The sequence below is a fragment of the Pseudopipra pipra genome, chromosome 2 (genome assembly GCF_036250125.1).
Source record: "Pseudopipra pipra isolate bDixPip1 chromosome 2, bDixPip1.hap1, whole genome shotgun sequence".
Taxonomy (NCBI): Eukaryota; Metazoa; Chordata; class Aves; order Passeriformes; family Pipridae; genus Pseudopipra; species Pseudopipra pipra.
In genome coordinates, this window is record NC_087550.1 from 29,536,988 (window position 1) to 29,561,643 (window position 24,656).

A 24,656-nucleotide genomic window follows, 5' to 3' on the forward strand; every position below is an offset into this window, starting at 1 on the left:
TTGAGATTTGTTATCAGCAGGCACTGATGTATAGGACATCCTTCCTGAATAATTAAAACACAGATAGGTCACATACAGTCCTCAGCAGTACACAAATCCAAGAGCCCTGACACGGAGGAAAACTCTTTTAAGCTTTACACAACAGTCATACTGCATCCAGCAAACACTCTTTCTCTCTGGGGCACCTGGCAAGATCCTGCTTTCACTCTGATCTACCAAAGTAAATGAGAGTTTTGTGAAGCTGTATTTGCCATTACCATTTTCCCCCCTTGACAAATTTGCAGAGGCTACAAAATCAGGAAGACTGGCTGATACACCGAATGGTTGTGCTACCCTTCACAGGGACCTTGACAGGCTGGAGATATGGGCTCACAAGAACCTTGTGAAAAGTGACAAAGGGAAATGCAAAGTCTTGCACCTGAAGAGGAATAACCCCATGCACCAGTATATGCTGGGGGAAGATGGACTGGAAATCAGCTTTGCAGAAACAAACCTGGGGGTCTCGGTGGACAATGGGCTCAATGTGAGCAAGCAACATGCCCTTGAGGCAAAGAAGGCCAACAGCACGTTGTTACATTAAGAGCAACAACACCATCAGGACAAGGAATGTGGCTGTTTCCCTCTACTCAGCACTGGTAAGGACACACCTGGAGTACTATCACATGTGCTGGGCACAAGACAGACATGAACATACTGGAGCGACTCCAGTGAACGGCCACAAAGATGTTTAAGGGACTGGAACATCCTCCATATGAGGAGATGCTGAGATATTATGATTAAATGTAAGAAAAATCTTTTTTTTCCTCTAAGGATTACCTAACACTAGCACAGATTGCCCAGAAAGCTTGTGGTATGTCCATCCTTGGAGGTATTAAAAACCTGACTAGACACAGACTTGTGCAACCTGTTCTAGCTGACCCTGCTTTAAGCAAATGGATTGGACTAAAGGATCTCCAGAGGTCCTCTGCAGCCTCACTGATTCTGTGACAAACCCCAGACCAACACCAGTGTTCAACATGGCACCCTGGCAAACCTTTAACTTTGCAACTCCTGCACTCAGGAAAGCATCCTAAGCCCATTATACAGAGAACTAGTACTGCAAAAGGAGCTGCATCCACTATCTCTTTGCAAAGGATTTAATGAAACAAACAACAGCAGAAAGAAAAATACCTGGAATTGTCGGTTGTGTGCAAATACCCTTGCTGTTTATTGAGAGGGAAGAACACGAGATGACAAGTCCAGTCAGAAGTATTTTGCTTTAAACTGTCTTAGACTGCACAAAGTAAGGTTGTATTTGCACAACAGAATTCACAATATGCACCCAGTGTAGAAATGAGGCAACACACAATGACACGTAACACTGAACACAGATGCTTTCAGTTCTCCAGTGTGCAAATAGAAGCTTTACATCGGTGACCACAGATGTCCCCTGACTTCATTTTATACAGTTTATTTTGGCACATAGATACACACATGTAGGCCACTTGTGCAGGTACATACCAATGTGCCTCCTACCAATTTTGACTGAAAGGCCTATTCTGTTCCCTGGAATGAGGTTCTCCTCCCACTGGTCTAGTAAGTTAGATCTACAGGCCTTGCAGTCTGAGGATATAAGACCTCTCTTAAAGAGAACTAGAGGGAATTAGTCATGTGGATCACAAATGTTGCAAAGGAACACTATAATTAACATCTATTTTAGGCCCTTTTGTGGGATATGCAATTCCTACTGTACATGTGAAAAGCCTAATAATGACTTGCTCAAGGTCTCTTTTACCCACAAATGATTCAGTAAGAATTGCAGAGATACGAAGAACAAGACAGCGAGACAGAACCAAGGTACAAGTAAGTTAGAACTCCAAGCAGACCCCTAAGTCCAAATTAAGATGCACTGCCAGGCCTGCAGTAATCACAGAAGACTGTACAGAAAGAAAAGGGGCATTGCCAGAGTTTTGCTGGGAAGCCAAGATAAGTGCAAAATGGATATCATAGATATCTCAAGATAGTGAGCAGAAAGAAGTTCACAAAAGCAGTTGATTCAAAACACACACAAACCTAAAAACCATCTGAAAAAAAAACCCAACAGGTCGATAAAGTATATTAAAATGAGCAGCAGTTTCATACCTGAAAATCATATTTTAGGATAAGCTATCTAATATATGATACAGCTGTGACAGTCAATGACTGACATAGCACTAAAACTGCCAAAAGGGATAAATATGCTGGCATCCAGTGTTAAATCAGATGCTGATAAGGCTAACTACAGGTACAAAGGCACCTGAAAAGAGGAGCATAGGAACAAAAAAGTGTAACCACTTTCTGATAGCGAGTCTGCAAATCTCATCCTTCAATATTTATACATCTTACGTGTGCCTCTTACCAGGGAATTCAGCCTTGCTGCAGTCAAAGGTGTAAGTACCGCTTTGGCTGCAGATCATCTAACAATAATACACATGCAGAGCACACAAATGACATTCCCCTTAGCACAGAAGGGTCTGAGGTGATAATGGGAAATGTGGTATTTGTACACAATGATGAAACTTTAACAGCTGCAGCAGATTGGAGGGTGGAGGGGAAAAAAGAAAGGGAGAAAGCAGATAGAAATGGGGGGATGCTGAAGGACTGGAGCCAAACTAACAGCTGGGTAAAAACAGCCTAAGAGAGAGGTATCTTTGGAGCTCCCACATCCTTTTTGTCCCTCTTATATTTTACCAGTTACAGCAAAACAATAGTAGCACATAAATAAATTAAGTAGAATTGTTAATATCAACCCTGTCAGGTCATTATTCATCACATCATGAATCTTCTTTACATAAGCACATAAATACACTGATGACAAACACTACAGAAAGCCTCTCAATAGAAAAATAAATGCAAATATGACTAGAGAGCCAAGCATCAATCACTGTCATGTCCTACACAAAGAGTTTTTGCAGTTACCCAGTAGTTAAGAATTCTTGAATAAGAGTCACACAAAAAGAGAAATAAGGGAGACAAAAATTAATTTTTTGTGCTTTGTGGGGGAATGATTGGTATCCGAAGGCTGGTGCCTACTTATTCACCTCCCTGTAGGTGATGATGATTTGGTTATGTGATAACCAAACAAACAAACAGGAGCACAGAGAGGTAAGGACAGGTGGGGAATCCCAGTAACATCTAGGGTACTCCCAGGGCCATCAAAGAAGAATGATCATCCCCTCAAAGGCTTTTATCTACACATACATATGAGCACAAAGGCATGGGGACTTAGAAGAACTCTGCCAGGAACACAGAGCCCCAGCCCCCTGCTAGACCTGACCCAGAAGAGCCCTCAGCCCCATTGCCCAGGTGTGACACCCACTTGACGAGTCAACTCGAGAAGCACTCACTCACCTTATAGGCTAAGGGAGGTTAGTGTCCAGGAGTATGGGACACATTATGGGATGTGGAGAAATATCATTCCAGAATTGCACAAGAATTATTATAGGATGTTTAGGGTCAGAAACAAAAGCAGGGGAAGGGATGGATCCAGGTGATTTAGGGGGGAGTGAGCATGGAAAATAGAGGGACAAGAGGATAAAATGGGCCAGTCATGTGTAAACAGGTTTGCTGCTTGGATGGGACTACAGGTTTTAGAGTCTACACATCTGTGGTGTCAGCAACTGCAGTGAGTGTGTAATTGCTAGGAACTATCAAGCCACAATAGCTGGCAGCTATTTGCTGGCTAAGCAAGTAGTTAAGCTAGGTGGTTTGGCAGGCAGCTGTGTCTCTGGAAGTGAGGCAACTAGTGGAATTGGTTTCTGGAGAGATCAGGGTGGTCCTGACCAACTTTTGGAGAGACTCAAGTCTAGAGGTCAACTGGAAGACCTGCTATTGGATGAACTCTATGTCCAAGTCTAACAACTGGGGGATCCACAATGCAGGAGATGCAGGAGTAAGAGGCTGTCTGTCCATGTGTGTGAGTGAGGGGGTCTATACCGGAAAGAGTAGGGCTGCAGCCTTGGGGACTCATATGTTCAGATCACCATAAAATCACAGACTAATAGTAATTTTCTCTTTTTCTGCCTCATGAAAACAAAAGTCAAAAAACAGCTCTTGACAAGGAGACAATTTAAATGCTCGTGTCACCTGCAAATTCCAGCATGTTTCTAATATGTCAAGTTGACAACATATTTAAGTAGGAACAGAGGAAACCATCATCAACTGATGAAAGTGTAGGAAAGAGTAGAGATGGAAGAGTCAAATTCATGGCTATTTCCATGCAATCAAGTGTGCAATACTAGGCACCAACTCCTTAGATGCACCAGTACACGTGTTCAATGCTACCTCCTGTTCCCATTTTCAGTTGTGCTGTATGTTTTGAAACTGAAGAATTTTTTTTTTTTTATTCTAGTTTGTACTAGTAAAGTTAGAGGGGTGGGATGGGAGTGGAGATTCTAGTTCTGGTCTCCAGGGCTGTAAAGTATTAGCTCAAAAAACTGAGCTGTAATGGGAAATAAAACAAGGGCAAAATAGCTTAAAAGGACAAGTCACAGAGAGAAAGGACAAAGCTTTAAGGTGCCCTTTATCCCTTTATTTCCCATCTGTTTCCCTCACTTCATACAAACACCAATCTTGCTCCCAAGATTTTTGCTTGCACTGATGGTGCATCTGCATTTCTAGTGTAGAGGAACAAATAATACAAGTAAACAAAATACACAAAAGAAACTAACACCTTTGCAGGCATTCTTCACATGGCTCAAAAGCAAAAAAGAGATTGGTTAGTTTTTTTCTCTATCCCTTATATTCACATTATACTTATTATATGAGCTTTAGAGTGGACGAAGAAAGAGCAAAGAAAGCAAGCTTACAGGAGGCCATCCTTAAACACATTACAGTGATTATTTCGTGATTTTACATTTACTTTCTGTTGAATTGATTCTTCTCATGCATGCATGAGAAGAAAATCAGACTGCAACTGGAGTAGCAGCAGACACATTTGTTCTTTGTTATGAAAGGAGCAGGATTAGAATAATGCATGCATGTTTTTCACCACCACTCCTTTTTTTTATTATTATATTTAATTACATTTTCAGACTATGCTGTCCTGCCCCACATATATATACTTATGCTACGTGAACAGACACAACATCTCTTTGTGTTGTTCTGCATCTCAGACACTTGCATGCTTCTGATCAAACAATGAGCTGGCGGGAAAGGGAGCTGATCTTAACTCACTAAAGAAAGAGCTCAGTGAGACATGAAGATGCACAGTGGGATTTTTTTTCCAATCTAAGTTTGTCAAAATAAGGCTCCAAATGAGCCACTGTCTCACACAACACAGTTTTTTCAGTGCTTGTTTGTTTTTTTGTGGGGCAATTTTTGTTTTCACCTTATTAATGCAAACTCTACACCAAAATGCTTTATGTCATTAGTTAGTAGGAGACAAAAGAGGCACAGGCAGGGGGTACCTCTCAGCTGAGCCTGGATATGAGAGGGGAATTCACTGAAATGGACAGACACAGATTTCAGCAGTGCAGAGGGAGCAGCTGTTGCACTGACAGTAATTAGACTGGGCTGAGAACCTGGAGGAAGGGGAAAGATAGAGCCATGAAAGACCATAAGGCAAAGGAAGACACTCATTTATGAATCAGCAGGTTATTACAAGTTTTAGAGGTGTGGGAAATAGAGTAGTTCCCACAAGAATGTCAGCATCTTATTTGTAGAGACAAAAGCTTGTTCAAAAGCTTAAACAAGTAGTACTGATAATGCATTATATGAAACAAAAGCAGAAAATGTTGAAGTTACTACCTTTTACTTCTTTTTTTCATGTCAATGCCCTTTTCCTGCATACTGGCTACACAAAGTTATAATAGGAAAATGCAATTCCTAGTAACTGGCTGCATGAGAGGAACTTCATTTTGTCGAGCTGAATACATATCACAAGCAGCATCCCATCTAGCGGATGGAAATACTGAAACAGAGGCTGGTAAAACTACTATAACAACATCACCAAGAGGTTTAAAGAACTACAAACAGAATTTCCCCACTCCCCTTGATCATATCCTTTTGCACTGAGTAACAGCTGCCTTATACAGCCAACACACTCCTCATTAGCCCAGGCTTCTAGGAAAATGCTCTCTGAAGACTGCTGACTATTCCTCTCCCTCTTCCTTCACTCCCAGTTCCAGAAGTTTCCTGATGTAATGCACTTTTCAAGACACCCAAGTGACACTCAGTTGACCACCATCTGGAAGGCCATCAGAAGCTCCCACTAGCAAATGAATATGAATCAGAACACGAATCCCACTCCTCTTCTGCAGCAGCATAGGAATGCACAGCTGTTACTACATCTCATTTCAGAGAGGCATCAGGAACTTGACATTCATGACCACCCCAAGCACATTCTGAAACTCTGCCCTGCTCAGGTCCTCACTGGCAATCGGCCAGGCCCTTGGTGGTTGGGACCACTGTGCATGAAACGTATCACATGGCATATTGCCTTTTGTCATTTCTGGGAACTGGATTAAGTATGAGGACTGCTGCAACACTTCATCTTGCTCCCACTGCCCTCCTACCTCAAATGGAGATGAAGAATTAGTCTTTAGTCTTACAGAAATGTAGCCAACAGATAAAACGCATCCCAGCCTGCACCGTAGCGCTGATGCAAGTTACACTGAGTTATGGAATATGTGATGACATTCCACAGCAGACATATAAACGTAGTGCAGCAGGTTCACTAAAAAGAAATAGCCCTAAATTATAATTCCTTGCTGCCTTGTCTTTCAAATCAAGGAGGTACTGCTTAGCACTTATGTGTTAGTAAAATTCTTGTGAGAACGTGCAATGGCCTAGGTCCTGTACATATTTTTATTATTAAAAACAAGACTATAAAAAACCAGGAAGAGTAGCAGGGTGAATAGCAAATAAGCTTTTAATGAGAAGTTATACTTTCAAAAGAAGGTATGTAGTTTAACATAGTTCAAGTCAGATCAGGTTAGAAAAGTTCAAGTTAGAATAGTTCAAGTCAGAAACCATGGTATATTGGCTGCAGGAGGTTTTTGGCTTCTCGGTTGCAACAGGGGCTTCACAGGTCACTTAGCACTACCAATGCTTTGGGATCCTGCACCTAGAAGGGGAATGGTGATAAACACCCTTCTTTATAACACACTTCGGGATCTTCAGTTCTACACACCAGCAAAGCTCCTGTCCTTCATGCATCTATGAACTAAAGCTCAGTTAGTGTACAGGGAAAAGTGAGGACAAAAGAGAAGAAAATGGGAGGACGGAGAGAGAAATGAAAGGTTTAAGTGATTTTTTTCTTCTCAGCTGTTTGACCACCACATTTGCATTAGCTTTTTTTTTTTATTATTATTTTCAAGAATGTTTTGGCAGTTCCCTGTTCCAGCTGCAGTGAGCAAGAAGCTGATGCAGCATCTTTGTTGCTGACAAACAGTTGGAAGTTTTGAGCCAATGAAAACAGCAACGTCCATGTACACTGTATGTTGGAGAACCAGCAACATAGCAACCATGGAAATGAGTCCTTTGGCCAGAGGGCAGGATTTACATAAGGAAGAGAAATGCTACAGTTTAAATCAAGAGCTCAACAGTATCCCCAGTCGATTGCTGGAGACTATTTTCACTACAGACTTTTTCCACTTCTGCAGCTACCCCTTAAATTACTTAATCTCCATTGAGCCTGAGTTCACTTCTGGTTTCAGTTCAATAGAATTTGGACCCCTTGGTGTAAGAATTTAATTCTTCTTTTTTTGTTTTGTTTTGTTTTTAAATGAGGAAAGTCTCACACTCTTTGTGCAAGGGTAATCTCCTGAAGCTCTGCATTTTGACACAGGATTGAAATGTTGGACTGTAGCTGACACACATCAAAGCAACAGACTGCACCAAGCCACACCACGTCACACAGTCCAAAGCTACAGCCTCTATTATTACCTCAAGGTTCTCTGCTTAGGGCTGTATTCTGCAGCACAGGTCCAGCCTGCCACGTACCAACAGTCTTCAAGTCACAGCCTTTGCCTGCAATGCCTTTTAACAATGCTTACAGAAACAAAGAAATCCAAGAAGCTGAAAGCAAGGCTAGAGCTCTAGTGAGCACTACTGACTGCATGGGCAGAGTACACTGACCACGAAGCACTACTTAGGCAAGTACTGCCATCAATAGGCCAATGAAGACTTGGGTCATTTGTCTACACTTCAGTTTTGCCCATATAGACAATGCTGTCTTCCTCAATCCCACCCTTAAACTGACATAGGTTGGAAATTTATACTGTGTCATCACAAAATTCAACTTGCCACTGTATATCTTGCCAGTTAAAGAACTGATTTAAACTGCAGCTCCAACAGGAAACTTACTGATATACCTCTACAAATAAAAAGACTTACAGTATAATAAATAAGCTGCAATACTGAGCTCCCATATGGCTATTACTGCATATCCACAGTGCATTTACAGCACTATGCTTTTTTTTCTCCAGCTCTTAGAGTTCCAATTTCTTTCCCATGAAACTGAATTGGAAAGCTCCCACTTCTCGCACAGCAGCTTCTGAAACATAATTCACTTGGTTGACACAGTTACACTGAAGTAACTTACTGACATTCCACTAAATTATATATTTTCCAGTCTGCACAAGCCTCCTGTTTTTCCTGTTTACCTGTAGAAACATGAAGTTCTTCTATCACACAGAAATTCCTTTTTTATAATCTCATTTCTTCTGAGAAGTTCTGACTTTGAATTTTCTCTCGGTCTGCCTTATACAGTTGAACCATTAGCAACCCCCAGATTCTTTTATCATCTACACAACCTTGAGTGTTACTTATCTGCTTTAAAGTTACTTTATCTACCCTGCGAACTTTAAAAATGAGAACTTTAAACATTCAAGAAAGCAAATGGTGAAGAATGGCAAGACTGAAATCCAATTGTGAAGAAAAGCCAAAGAAACTACTATTAATGACATGTAACATCTGTGGTATGATCAGGGCAATCCTCAAACAATCCTGCCATCTCTTTTCTCCAATTCAGACATGACAACATTGAGAAGAAGCTTAGTTAATGACTTTCAATTTGTTACTAAAAAAGTTGATGTCCAGTCAGCGCAGAGCCATTAAATAAAACCATTGGCAAAACAAACCAGCACTGGGCACAACACCTGGCCATCAGTAGATCTAGTGAGCAAAAAATGAACATTTCCAGCAAAATTGAGGACTTTTTTTTGTCACTGTTGAAAGTGTTAAACATGTCCTCAGGCATTCTGCTTTTCCCCTATATCTGATGGAGTTCAGAAGTATCAGCTGCAGCTCACTAGTCCATCTTGAAATCCACCTGGTTGGGTGGATTAATCCATGGGTTAACTTTATTTGTTTTATATTACTTACAGCAATTGCCATTAATACTATATAGGCAGAAGTGACATAGCAATTCTTACACTATCTGCTGGCTGATTTAATTAACTTTTCCTGAGGTCTCTTCTTCCCACAAACTGGTCTTGGTTCTTGTGTTTGCTCTCAAATCCAATCGAGCTGGTATTCTGTGACTCAAAGGTGCATTTATCTGCTTAGCACTTCCCTCAGTCTTCTGCTACACCTAAAAGCTTTCACAGCCCTCCTATCTTACTTGGACAAGCTAACACAGCCATAACTTGCATACTCCATTATGATGCAATTAGAAAGGATCCCAATAGATCAACAGATAGGAAATAAAAGGACGAGAATTAATTTACAGGCTCACTTCAGGAAAAGTGAAGACTGATCAAACACAAGTAGTAAAGGCAGGCATCTCATCATTTGGGAAGCTTACAAAACATAATGGCTGCAGCTTTAACATTTCTCATGCAGATGTCTATGTTACTGTTGGTCCCAAGGAGCACATTAGCAGCAGTCACTAAATGCAGAGCTTTAAAATAGGGAACATGTTGATCCTAAATCTCTAATAAAGGAACACAAATAACAGAATTTTCCCTAACCTGCTTTCCCCAGTTTTCCATCCACAATAAATAGCAAGTTGAGACTTCCACAAAGCTGTTGTCCTTTACCCTTGAACTTTACCTTCTATCTCTGTTCTTAGGCTCTTAGGACTTGTCTAGCTGGATACAAGACTGGTCAATGAGCTACCTATTTGATATGAAGCACAAGACTTCTTGATTCTCTCCTTCTAACTTTGGGGTGGTAGAGAGTTTAAATCTATACAAATCAGGATGCCACAGTTCTGCATCCTTACACAATTAAAGAAGATGCCCAGTAGGCAGGGGAGAGAAAAGAAGAGGGGCAGCACAAGGTATGCTTTGGGTTCAATTTACATTCACTCCAGGTGAATCATGTACAGATCACTGCAAAGCAGAGGAAAAAACATCTACACTGAATCAGCTATTCTTCTTGGTGCTCTTTACTCTTGATAATCAGGCACCCAAAAATTTAAAAAATCCCACTTAGAAGTTTGACAATGAGTTGCTTTCTAATCAAAAGTCAAAATCACCCTGCTGCCAAGAACATTCCTTTTTATTAAGACAGAAGTTCTGTTTTCATTAAATTTATCCATGAATAGACAGTAACTTTTAGGGATTTGAAGAATTTCTATACTGTCAGTCTTCATGACTGCATTGAAATGTCACAGTTTCTCCTCAAGGCTCAGCTCATGAAGTCCTGCAATGGCATAGGTTCAGATATGCTGTTTCAAGTGTTTTAGAATCCACAAATCATTGTTTCAAAGCCTTCTCTGTGAGCTGCAATACCAACAGAAAATAACCCCCACTGATCTATCTACGGAAACAAACCCTAATTTTAAGCTGTTCCATCACATCAGGGAGCGCTGACTTACATGTTAAAAAATAAGTAGCACAGACTATTAAGAAACCTTTCCATCTTCCAAGCAAAGACATGTTTTATGTGAGAAAATCTTTTCTCTAGATGATATGTTGAAGAGTAATATAAAGTCTATCTAAACTGTTGTCCAGACAAACCCTATTTCCTGACCAACCCTTCCAACTTGTATCTCAAATACATGCAGCCTCATACTGTAGTCAGGGAACACACTGATGAGACCATATGTCCCAGGTCATTACAATTACTGTGGCTAGAAGCTGCACTGGATTTCTTAATAAGCTGAAATCAGACTGTTACCAAATCACAGCTGAACCTATGGATGCTGTATTATGCTCTGACAGCCAGTGCTCTCAGTAGGGACTACTTAAGAAACACTGGAACTGGTTGGAAATTTCTTCTATTAGCTTCAGTGTCTCTGATCTGAACCTCCCTCCAAATACGTTATGAAGCTACAAACTACATGAATTACAGACACCATCACTTACTGCTACTTGACCCAGTAAAAAGCCAGATGGAGGTCTAAGCAAGAAACAAACAAAAGATAAGAACAGCTGAGAGTGAGATTATTCTCAGCAATATGCAATTTAGGTGAAGCCTTTGAGTTCCTGGCCAGCTGCCCATGAGAATGCTGCTTAAGCCAAATTGAATACTTCTGTTCTATGGGTATTTACAGAAAGACACCAGTTATGGAGTGCTGCAGGGACAAATGAATGGGACTAAAAAAAAATTTTAAAGAAATTAAAAAGCCAGGACCAGACTTAAAATGGTACAAAATACTGTGAGTTTTTCTAGCTATAGCTGAAGTACCCATGACCCCGAAGACAGTTTGAATACTTAAGTATTCAGTGACTGTTGAGTCAATCATTCATTCAGTCTAATATCTAGTTAAAAGAAATTTAAAAATCAGTAATTTTAAAATTGTGGAAATTAAGAAGTTTTAATTTCTTTTTGATAGCCTCAGGCATACAGACTAATAACAGATTACACAGATTTGCTGAAATGCCCATCAGTTGGGCATAATCCACATCTTAATTCTAAAGTAGGTGGTCAGTTCTATAGAAAGGGTGACAGGGGGAAAACCCACACAAAACAGCATCTGTTGTACTTATAAAAGTTAACTGTACTTCTAAAAACTGACCTTTTCATTTTTGGTCTTTTTTTTTTTTCCGCTCATTGCTTTTTTTTCTTTCCTATCCAATTGTTGAGAGATTCAGAGAATCTGGCTGGAGGGCGCCCTGCAGAGAGGGCCCTAGGGGTGCTGGTGGGCATCAGCTCAGTGTGAGTCTCCCGTGTGTGCCTGGGCAGCCCAGAGGACAAACCACGTCCTGGGGAGCATCAAACACGGTCAGAAGAGGGGAACATCTCACTGTGCTCACCTGGAGTGCTGAGTGTGGTTCTGGGCCCTATGATATAAGAGGGATGTGAATGTCCTTGAATGCACCCAGTGGAAGGCAACGAAGCTGGAAATGGTTCAAAGCTGCACCAGGGAGCAGGAAGGAAGCATGTCATTACTGAGTGGGTGATAGACACTGGAACAGGCTTCCTAGGGAAGTGGTCAATGCCCCATCCCTGTCAGTGTTTAAGAGGCATTTGGGAAATGCTCTTAATGATATACTGTAACTTTTGGTCAGCCCTGAAGTGGTCAGACAGTTGGGCTAGGTGATAGTTTTACGTCACTTCCAACTGAAATATTCTATTCTATTTTATTCTCTTCTATGTTTCTTTTTTAACTTTTGTGGTTTAAGTTTCTTCCAAGTCTCCTGAAATCCTACGTTCTTGCCCAGTTACAGTTAATATAGCGTAAAGCTGTACTATCCCCATTTTAGATCCTTACCACACCATTATAAGCTGTTAGCTCCAGTGTAATTTTCAGATCAACCAGTTCTGTAAGAACGCTCTTAGAACAATATATTGGGTACTCAAGCAAAACCAAAGTACGAATTTGCCAGGAAGATGCGTCAACTAGAGGCTATAGCAAACAGAACAATTTTTCATTTTCATCTCATTGTACTCTACTGCCTGTCATTGCTGGCATAGCAATAAACAAAACTACCAAAGAGGGAGGTCTCAAAGACGGGTTCTTGATTTGGTCTGCTCATGCCCACTGAGAGTTCAGCACAGTTCAAATTCATTTGGATACACAAGGACATGCTTTCTCATTCAATCCAATCTTTCCCAAACTCTAGCAAAAGGATGGGTTGGAGGTGAGAGGTGACTGACTTAGGACTGATGGTCCTTTTATCTGCATTTCATTTGCAACTAAAGCAACTATACCACAAAATATGCTCTTAGAGGCTTTCAATAAACACAACATTGCTGTTAATAACAAAACAAAACAAACAAAAAAACTCCCAAACCCAACAAATAAAAAGTCCCTATGAAGCAAAACTTTTTTTAACAAATCCCTTTACATATGCAGATCCTCTGGACATCTCAACTGACCACTAAAGTAACTAAGAGCACAGGATTTCACTTAGTAGTTCCTCTCTGACAACCATCACTTCTAGTTCTGTGTTTTTGGAAAGGTGTTTTGCAACGTCTTGCCAATTTTGCTTTAGTTACTTCCAGTTAAGGATGTTTAAATCTATTTTGAACCAATGCACACACCAGAAATTCATGAAATCACTAAAGGAATCATTAGGACATAAATCACACATTACCCAACCCTATCATATATGCATCTCTTGGTTTATGCATAAGAACATAATGGCCCCTTTCACCATGAAATATAGTTTACATATTCAGGAAAAGCAGAAAGGTGCCACTGCCAATCCTATCCTGTTCTTCTAGAAACATGCAATTTAAGTGTATTATCAAAATGCAATAACCTACCTCTTCATAAATCTTCAAATGCTTCTAGACTGAAATCTTCTAATACTATCTTTTTTAGAAACTACTCAAAACAACTTTCATTATTAAAAAACTGAATTCTTTTCTTCTCATTCAAAACATTTTCTCTCCGTTTTCCTTCATTTTTATAGCCTGCAGTTAAAAAACTATCCCAGATATTTCCTGAAGTCTAAGGTACCTCCTACAACTAAGAAGACAACACAGGTCAGATTTTAAGCAACTGGCAGATTTAGCTTTGTACAGAAGGAAGGAGCTATAGGATTACTTTAGGAACACAGTTGCATAGTGCAGATGTGCTAATACACAGCACCCTATGTCACTCAGGAGCAGGTAATACCTGAATGATTTAGATACCAGCATTACTACTAATGATTTCCCACATTGTCACATATGGGAAATACACTAAGCAATCATATCAAAGTTCATCTGTGAGAAGTTCATGCACTGTATGACTCACGACAGAAATAAATCTACTTGAAAATACATTTCTTTTTAGGGATTTATTTTGCTGGTTTTGTTTCAACAGGGTTTATAATCATTGTTTATGACCCAGAATAAAAATTGCTGTGACAGTGTTGGTTGTGGGAAGCTGTAACTAATCACAAGTCAAAGCTGATCAAATGCTCATAGTTTTGCCTCATTCTTAAAGAATGACCTTATCGTACAACAAATAAACCTATTATGCACTTTCCCCTCCCCAAAATCCTCTATAAAAATGAAATGTAATATTATGCCACTTGGCAATGTATCAGGACTTATGGCCTATAAAGGGAGAGCTAAAGGCTGTACCAGATGCTTCTTCATCAGAAAACTAAGACAAACTGGAGCAAGACAGGAGAGGCCTTTGTTATTGCTAATGATTTCATGTTTGTTCTTGGGATCTTGACACCCTTAGGGTGGAAGAGACCATTACATTAGTTCCTCACAGACTTAACTAACTTACAGGGAGAATTTAAGCTATTCAGATCACCAACCAAACCAATACAGTGATGCTGTTACAGACAGCAGTCCAATTCATTTTATACTGAAGGAAACACAGGGGCAAACAAGCAGTAACTACCGGCTGCTGCAACTCTTCCACTGGGAGAGTGTTTCTCAACTCCTGATCTTCCAGAGATAGCGGAATTATGAAGGAAAGTTCACCTATTTTACTCCTGTGACTTCCTCACACAGCCACACCATATTGCATAACAGAGGAAAAATGGCTACTGCTGCACTGTCCTCATTCCACCCAGACAGACTGCAGTGGAGTACAGGAAGATATTCAACATCTTCCTCACACTGCACAGAGAAAAGATTTGACATGGAAGAGAACAAGACTCATGGTCTACTGCAGGATTTTTTCACCATCTTGATTTTGTTTCACTTCTGACTGCTCAGGTCTAGCCTGCCCTTAGGCCATGCAGTGTGCTGATCAGCACAGCTCAAACAAGATCAAAATGAAAGCTGGTGGTGCAGGAGAGGTAAATGATAATGAATGAATGGCAGCACGATTTTCTATGTCAAAAGCATCAAAGCTTTATATTTTTGGAAAAGTACTTTTTCCTTTAAATTCTCACACACTAGAGGAAGCTGTAATGGACTAGGAAAATCTAAACTTCTGAAAGAAATTTTCTCCCGAGAGCACAAAGTAACTGCTGCCAGGACATTGCATAACCAGGCATAAAATGAAGCAAGCTACTGAATGAGGCTAGTCTTCCAATCACTCGTATTTTAAATAGGAAAGCAGAAAGGGGGAAATACCAAAGCAAAGCTTAGTTATGTACTAGGACCTTTAAATATGAAACCTTAATATTAGAATATAGAAAGTGCCTACTACAAAGTGATTTCTTTTACAGGAGCCACATCTGAAGAAGTATGGCCCATTAAGCAGTCAAGCTCAAATGCAATCTGCTCTCAAATGTCATCAGAAGAGCAGTGACTTTCCACCAGTCTATTCCCTAGCATACAGCTGCAGTTTCATCTGTTAAATATAATGATAAAAATAGCCAATGAAGGCTTATTGCTCCTTTTGTCCTGTGAAGGCAATGCAGTTCAAAGAGAGGGAGCAGACATTTATCCTTGACTGTAAATCATCAAAACAATTTACAACTGGTTTAATTTCTGAACATCTACAAACGGTGAGATTGCATAGTGACAATTTGGGGCATAACCACAACACCACAACTGGGCCTCATAGGGACAAAATTTGACTCTCGGCAACTTCTCTTCTGTTGTTTATAAATAAAGCCTACATATAATCTCTCAATTTGCAAGACTGGCAGCTAGGAACAAAACAAAAGTGCTATGGTTTTGCTCATTTTAATTGGTTCCTTCTTGTGATTCAGAACCAATAAGAGAAAGAAAACTGCTCTACTACTGCATTTTTTTTAGAATGTTATGTAAATCCAGCTTTTACTAAAATAATGGTATGGCACTGTCCAAAAGCCAAGCAGCCCTGCACTTTCCGAAACCCTATATGAAAAAAATTAAGCAAGCATTTTCAAAATCTGCCCTATCAATCAGCATAGGCTGGCATGAATGTTTATGTTATGTCCAAAACTGCCAAAAAAGTGTCAGAGATAACAGATACTCTCTGCAACATAAAATGGAAACGATGGCAGAAAAAAGCAAGCAAAGTCACAAAACCTGCAGTACTTTCAGGATATCACAACAAAAAGCAATAAAGCCATTCTACTCAAAGTGACTCCAGCTCAGGCCTTTTTCTCCTCGAACTTGGGAAAACTGCAATCCATTTTTTGGAATCAGTGTCAGCATCACACAGCCAAACCATGCAGTCCACTTTTCTTTTTCTTTTTTTCTCCAATATAATAAATTTTTCATTTTTTATCTCTTATTGTCACTATAGCTTAGGTATTTTATTTCTTCTATCCACCTCTGAAGCTAAAGAAAAGGTTTTGACAAAAACAGACAAAATTTCCTTATAATTACATAGTTCCAGAAGCTTAGCTTGAAAGAGAAAACACTATGTCTTTACTATTAGTACAAAATTTCTAGGGTACAAGATTTTCTTAAGAGAGGTGCAGATTACTTTTCAGATCACATCATTTGCAGAGAGGGAAACAAATATCTGACACCAAGTCAAGGAAAAATCAGCCTAATATCTTATACGAGTCATAAGAGCCTTTCCTAAAGACTTACTGATATTATTTTGTCACTGTTCCAAACACCATTCAAAGTTCAAGTGCAAATAAACATTTGATCACTCAGTTGCTGAAAAATATTGTTCAGCACTTGCAGTAAGCATAATGGATTCAAAACAGAAAGAAAGGAAATAAACCCTAAAAAGATACATAAGCAACAACCTCACAAAACAGAATAGATTCTTACTTTAGAATCAGAAGAGATGAATATCACATCTCTCACAATACACCTGTGAAACAACTTACACTTTTCACTAGGTATTTCGCCACACTTTTTTAATTAAGACGTAATACTTCCAATTTTAGGTTTAAGTAAAGAAGAGCTCCTTTGGCAGTTTTCATGAGACCTGTGAAAATAGTAATTTTTAACTGTTTTGACCTTTCCTTTCTAAAGTGTGCATATTGGATTATGTTTTCTACTTGCTGAGAGGATAGAAAACCATCTGGAAGGACAGGAGTTGCCATTTTGAAGCTCTGCTAGGGCAAAAAAGATGACTGTAAAGCAAAGCACAGGATAAGAAAAGATCAACTCAGATGTTTCGGAATTTAATTTAAAATTACATACCAACAAAACCTACGAAATTAATTGTAAGTGCTATAATATTAACTTTTACTTTCTTGAGAAAAATGAACAGAAGGAATCTTTAACACATTCCCATCTCTGGCAACTCTCCCCTGGTTTCTGAAACAAGGTGGTTTGAAATATCAGACAGGAAACACAAGGAGTATGTCTTCAGAGCTAATAAATTGTGAAACTATTCTGCCTCCTTGACTACTGATCAGTCTAACTGCATGATACAGCTAGAGGCAAAAAGAAAGCTAGAAAGTTAAAAACTAGATTTTTAGGCTTTAAAAAGATTGAAAGAATTAAAGCAAATTAATCGCTAAAAATAAGCATCGCATAACAGGCAGCTAACAAAACTCCTTTCTCCTGGTAAGGAAGAATGAAAGCTGTTCTCCTAAAGCTGGTTTTCTGAAAGAACTCGAGTGTTTCAACCGCCCTCTAGTGTTAAAATGAATGCACAGGCAAGCCAAGAGGAAGGTTGAAAAGATGTTTCAGGTAAGAAATTAATCACTATGGCTTCTTTTTAACCACTGTAAAACTAAAAATTATAAATCAGATTTTTAAAATACCAGTGGGCACTTCTGTCTTAACATGGAGGTTTTCAAACCTTTTCTGTAATCTGCAATTCTGCCTCACAGCAGCTAGCTACTGAAATGAAATAATGGGAGATCTTTGACTCAACTTTAGCCCAATATTTCTGTGGAAACCTGAAACAGCGCCCAAGAAAAATTTCTGCTTAATGCTAAAAAGTTAATTTATTAGAATTTTAAAAGAGAAAATAATCAGTCATCTACTTCCATAGCCCAAGATGTAAGACAAGCAAATACTAAAACTCAATGAGAAATACTGGCTTTTACAATTCACTTTATTTAAAATAAATTGTTTATATACAACCATAGCTGAAAAATTCTCCTTTTCCTCCTGAGGTCCCACATATAAATTTTGAGTTTAAACAGCATGCAGAACAAGGAAAGCTCAGAGGCAAATCTTCTCTGAAGGTCCTAAAGTCCTTTACCAGCAAATTAAGTGATATCTTGAGCACCAATAACAAAACAAAGTTAATATGGTGAAAAGTGCCACTCCTAAGAACATGAGGTACTTACAGAAGAAAGAGAAATGTTCTAACAGATAAGTTTTATAATGGGCTAAAATAAGAAAATACAGATCAGGGATTTAATACCTAGGAAAAGACATCAACACCATGTTTGGATTGCTACATCAAATTCAGCAAGGGTTACTACTGAGGAAGTGAGGGCCCAGTCTAAAGCTGGATATAATGCACACAGTTTAATGGAAATCATCAGAACCATTATTCATGGATTTGTTCTATGCAATACAAAGCTTTTACTCCGAGCTAGTACTGACCAAGTTTGCTACAGAAACAGTGACAGTGTAATCACATCAGGAGAGTGCTGTTCCTGATCTAATTAATTCTGCTGAGAGATAAGGGTAATTAGCTCAGCTGTAACACTGTAATAACACATCTATTCTTCTTTCAGGATTTAGATAATATCTCCACGTGATACCACAGGTGTGTACACCTTTTGTCAGTAATAACAAGGGATTTTCTGAACACAGTCTACGGTGTACTTCTGTCTTCAAAAGATCAGGGATCCTGGGATCCCTGAGAAATCACAGAATCAAGGAGGTTGCTCTTGAGATCATATCATCATATCTTGAGGTGCCTCTTGAGATCATATCATCTAGCCCCCTGTTCACAGTGCCAGCTACAGCAGGTTGCCCAGGACTGTGTCCAGTTGGTTTTTGAGTATATCTTCCAAGATGGAGACTTTGCAACCTCTCTGGGCAACCCATTCCAGTGTTTGACCATGTTCAGAGTTAAAAAAATGTTTTAAATTGTCCTGTCAGTGGGCAGTACTGAGTCTGGCTCCCTCTCTTCATTCCACCCCCTCCATGAGGTGTTATACACATTGATAAGATTTTTCCCCATTGAGCCTTCTCTTTTCCAGGCTGAACAGTCCCAGACCTCATTGCCACTCCTTATATGAAAGATGCTCCAGTCCCTTAATAACTTTTGTGGACTTTTGCTGGACTAGCTCCAACATGTCCATATTTTAATTTTGCTGAGAAGCCTACAACTGGGCACAGTACTCCAGCTGTGGCTTACTAGTACTGAGTGGAGAAGAACCACCTTCCTCAAACTGCTGGAAATGCTCTTCCTGGTGCAGTCCTGAATGCCGTTGGCAGCCTTTGCCACAAGAGTGCATTGCTGGTTCATGGTCAGCTTGTCATCAACCAGACACTGCAGAGCTACTTTCCAGAGGTCAGCCCACAGCACTCACTGGTGCATGAAGCAGGTACACATTCTTGGAACACATTTCTGTGCAGATGCAGATGTTGTTGGTGAGTGGGAACAGTCAACATAGATTAATCAGTGACTAATCATGCCTGACCAACTGGATTTGTGGACAATGGGAGAACACTGGATGTCATTTACCTCAGCAAATCTTTTAACAGTCTTTCACAGTGCCTTTGTTATCCAAGTAATGATGCTACAGTCTGGATGGGTGAACAACTAGACAGGTAAAAAACTGCTTGGAAGGTTGGGCTCACAGAATAGTGGTTGAAGTTCATACTCTATTCTGCAGCCCCAGCAATGAGTAGAGTACTGCATGGGTCTGTCTTGAGGCTTATCCTGTTTAACATCTTCATCAGTGACCTGAAGACGGTGACGCACTACTCTTTCATCAAGTTTGCTGATGACAAAAAAGTAGGGGGTAAGTTCCAGGGCAGAGCTACCCTTCTGAGGGACTAGAGGGGCCAGAGAAACAGGCCACCAGGAACAGACGTCTGCTGAAACGTGACAACTCTGTGGCAACTAGGGTAAACAGGACTCAGAATTGCAATGAAGGCTAAAAGCTTACTGGACTGCATCCACAAGAGCATACATAGTAGATAATGGAAGTGGTCGTTTTCCTGCACTCAACACCGTACTAAATCTGGTTCTGGGCCTGCAGTAAAAGAAAGATGTTGATAAAAAGTGTGGAACTGTTGGAGTGAGGCCAGAGGAGGGACATGAAGGAGATCAGAGGGATGGAGCACCTCTCCAATGAAGACATGCTGAGACTTGGAATTGTTCAGCCTGGAGAAATGAAGTCTCTGGCGAGATACAGCAGTCTTCCAGTACCTAAAGGGGGCCTGAAAACTGTAGAGGGACATTTTACAAGGGCATGCAGTGATAGGATGAGGCGGAACGGTTTCAAACTGAAGGAGAATTAATTTAGATTGGATATAAGAAAGAAGTTTTTTGCAATGAGGGTGATAGAACACTGGCACAGGTTGCCCAGAAAGGTGGTAGGTGCCCCATCCCTGGAAACATTTAAGGCCAGCTGGGATAGGGCTCTGATGTAGTTGATGATGCCCCTACTCATTGCAGGGGGGCTTTAAAAGGTTCCTTCCAACCCAAACTATAAGAAACCTGAACAAGTCCAGCCAAAAGGTCAGTAAATTGCTCAGGGAATTAGAGCACTGGGCCTGTGAGGAAAGGCTGATGAAATAGGGCTTGTTTCATCTATTAAGGCTTTGGGTAACATAGGAGCAGACTTTCAGTTCCCAAAAGAAGGTTACCAAGAACACAAAACCAGGCTCTTTATGGAAGTATGTGGCTGGAGAACAAGAGACAACTGAAGCTGCCACAGGATATTAAAAATCACCGCTCTGAGGTATTGGAACAGGTGTCTGAGAGGTTGTGGCATCTACATCCATGTAGATTTTCAAGAACCACCTGGACAAAGTCTGAACAACCTAGTCTGAAGTCAGCATTGATCTTGCTTTGAGTAGGAGCTGGCCTAGATGACCCCTGGGGGTCCCTTCCAACCTGAATGATTCTGCAAGTAACATCACCTTATAAACCTAAGCACAGGGAGTCTGGAGTATCATAGATTCAATGCCCTTTCTGATAGTAACATCATAAATATCAATATTTATTTATTGTTGGGTGCATTTATAAATGCAGTTTTATAAAATGGTATTTGAAATGGTTTTAACATCTGACATATGCCTATACCAGGATTTCCTGTTCTACATGCAATGCACAAGGAGCACTAGCATATGTTTGTAGCACTGAGGAATGTTTGAGCTGCTCACCCACGGCTTATGTGTTTAGTTAGCAGCATTTGTTTCAAGAAAATTTAAAACAGTGTCCCCACTCCCTCCGTATGCTTCCTTCAGTACAAACATACTGATACGGGTACCAAGATCGTATAGACGCAAACTTTTAATCAGGCTGGAAGAAAGTCTTTGGAAAGCTTCCATGACACAGATGGTTGCCCTTGGCCTGTGTATCACCCCTATAGTGCCATTACCCTTACTGTATCTGCTCCATGAGAGCCATCATTAGCATGAAGACTGCCAGTTGTAGAGCAGTGTCAAGTATCTCATCATGGTAGTCAATGATGGGGCCCACATTTAATATCATTAATCTGGATCAAAGCTTCATGTCAATCACGAGTAAACTTGCTGACACAAACTCTGAGAGCAGCAATAACCCAGCAGGGCCAAACCAAATCACTGCCTGGAATGTAGAGTCTGATGTAATACTTGGCTTCGAGTTGCTCCCATGATTCTCAGTTACACATACAGTAACAGTCACCCACATTACACAGATACTTTTGTTCAGCAGTTTTGTGAAATCTGTCAAAAAATTCAATGCTGTTCACACCATTATCAGCTGTAGGCATTATATCACAGTAAGCACACTGAATCTTTGAAGCACAGTAAATATTTAGGAAAAAAGACAAATACAGTTTTAAAGCAGAGAATTATGTTTATAAATATTTGATAGGAATGTCAAAGTCTCTAAAGGAGACTTACAGACTTACAGAAGTTTCAAAATCACTTTGGTCAGCTACATACTTTCGTGGCAGTGCTGCTGCTTTAAGCACATTCTCAGCGTGATAATACAATTCTGCTTCATGGGCATGCTCAGATAGCACAACCAGCACATGTACTATCCTTTGGGAATCTCTGAGTTCATACAGCATCTAGTCTGACATCCACCCACTTTTACAAAACGACTCATCTAACCCAAAGGCAATTTCCCATCATCTTTGTTGACCATCCAACAGCTGTGGGCACACTGATTCCCCAGGGGCCTGCAGCCTGTTTCCTTTGTCTCCTTTTCCTGACACTCCCTTAATATACTCTCATTTCACGACAGCAGTTACTGAAATGGGAGGAAAATGTCTCCATTTTTGCTGAATAATAAGCACGCCTCCAATCAAATATGACAACCTTCCTGTCACATGGTGATGCTCTCATGTTCTGTGTCCTTACACTACCAGAAGGTCACCAGTTCCCACGAACTTCCTGTTTGTGGGCACTGTGGTCAGATCAGAGCAGACACACCGCGATGCACAGTCTGTTCGTGTCTCACTTAAGAAAACCTTCGCTCAGTCTGGAAATGCCGAGTGCTATGGTCAAACAGGAAGGGACAAGAAAATCCTTAACTGAACTTAATGGGTGGAGAATAGGCTTAAGAGCTGAAACCAGATATTTAACATCCTTCACCGGGTAGGATTTCTTGTGTATTACACTTGGTATTCACTACCTAACTGTATCCCCAAACTGGTTTAAATGCCCTTAACTCACAGCCCTTGTGAGTCATCACCTTGATGATGGCTTCCACAATCTATAATGATGATAAAAGGTATGACAGGAACCGCACAATTTGCTTTCATTGTTTTTCCCATTTCTGAGTTTCAGTGAACCTCCCCGTGTTTCTTTTAAGCATCTTGGGAGACTACCAAATTAAAAGATAAGACAGCATGTATAATATATATTTTCATTTTTAAGTATTTCATATGTTTGTTCTAATTGGGTATCCATGGACTTAGGATAATGCAAATAAAAGTGCCTAGAAGTGAATAAACAGATGTTATTTTGAAACAAGGGTACACAAACAGATCTGCAGCTTTCTGTAAATCGAGTGGAACAAAGAGCAGACAAAGTCACTGTGCTATTTTAACCTATACCAATGTTGAAGATTAGCTTTTTCTCTCTCTTTACAAACCCCCCTTAAAAAAAATATTCCATGCCCAAACTACTTTATTTCTTTCTATATTCATGTCATATTTTCTCATTCATCAAAGGTTAATCAGCCTCATTTAATATATTTCAAACTGGGAGCTCAGGATGCTTTAACAAACAGGAATTTGTCTGAGCTTGGCTGGATTCCCTCAACTGCACACTCATCCACCAGTTGTAGATGACTGGTACTAGCCAACTGTAAACCACTGTTCCTGAACAAGTAACAATTGTTAAAAAAAAATTAGAGTTTAGGCTATGTATTGTTCTGTGCTGCTATCAAAGGAAGCACTCGCATGAAAATACAAAAGCAGGAAACAGTAAAAAAGTGCATTCTGTGGCACCAGCTCCTTGCCAGCTTAAGTCTTCATTGCACAGTGTATCACACCAATAAATAAAAGGTGCACTGTGAGCAGCTTTAAAGCAAAAACAAACAACAAAAGAACAAAACAAAAATCAAACCAACCAAACAGTCACCTCCCTCAGCAAAAAAAAAAAAAAAAAAAACAACCAGCAGACTGAAGACTAAAGCAGTAAACAATTGTGACAAGTAAAAAATCTTCACAAAGGTCAGTGTTGTCCCTGAGATTTTTATTTCAGCCATTAGCTTTGAAAGCCAGACATATACAAATGTCAGTAAATGCAAAGGGCAAAAATTAGTACTCTTATACAGCCATACTCACTGGCTTTCCAGAAATTATCCTTTTTTTTAATTAAGTAACAAGATTATAATAATAAATTACAAGGAAGGTTTCCAGCCTACTGATTTACTTATTAAAAACTGCAAAATATCAATATTCAATTTACTCCTGGAATCCTCCTCCCATCTTGCATGTCCCTGGAATGACCCAAACAGCACTAACTGTAATAGGTGTGGTCAGACAAAGACCACACTTGAGACTTTTTCTGTGTGAGGCACCCAATGCAAAAATCAGCTCTTAGTACATCTTTACTTTCTAGCAGGTGAACAGAACTTAGAATCACAAGCCACAAGAAAAAAACAAACAGGTTTAATAATACATATTTTAAGAAATGCCACTCACAATATTGTAAGTTGAAATTGTATAGTAACTTACAACACTGTAAGTTTGATGTTAATTGTAAAAAATTAACATCAAAACAGTGAAAAAAAATACATGTCACAAAACACAGCCTTCATTCATTTCTTCTTGACTGTTTCTATATTCTTTTTAATATGAACAAGACATGTAAGAAACAAGTAGGTAATGTTGTTAGAGAAGCACATAACACTTAAATTAGATACA

At 39.8% G+C, this 24,656-nt stretch overlaps 1 protein-coding gene across 3 annotated transcripts in view; it reads right to left on the reverse strand.

Moving 5' to 3' along the window:
- Positions 1–24,656, reverse strand: part of TSPAN9 (tetraspanin 9) — a 175,971-nt gene that overhangs the window by 133,942 nt on the left and 17,373 nt on the right. The gene's annotated exons all lie outside the window — the stretch shown is intronic.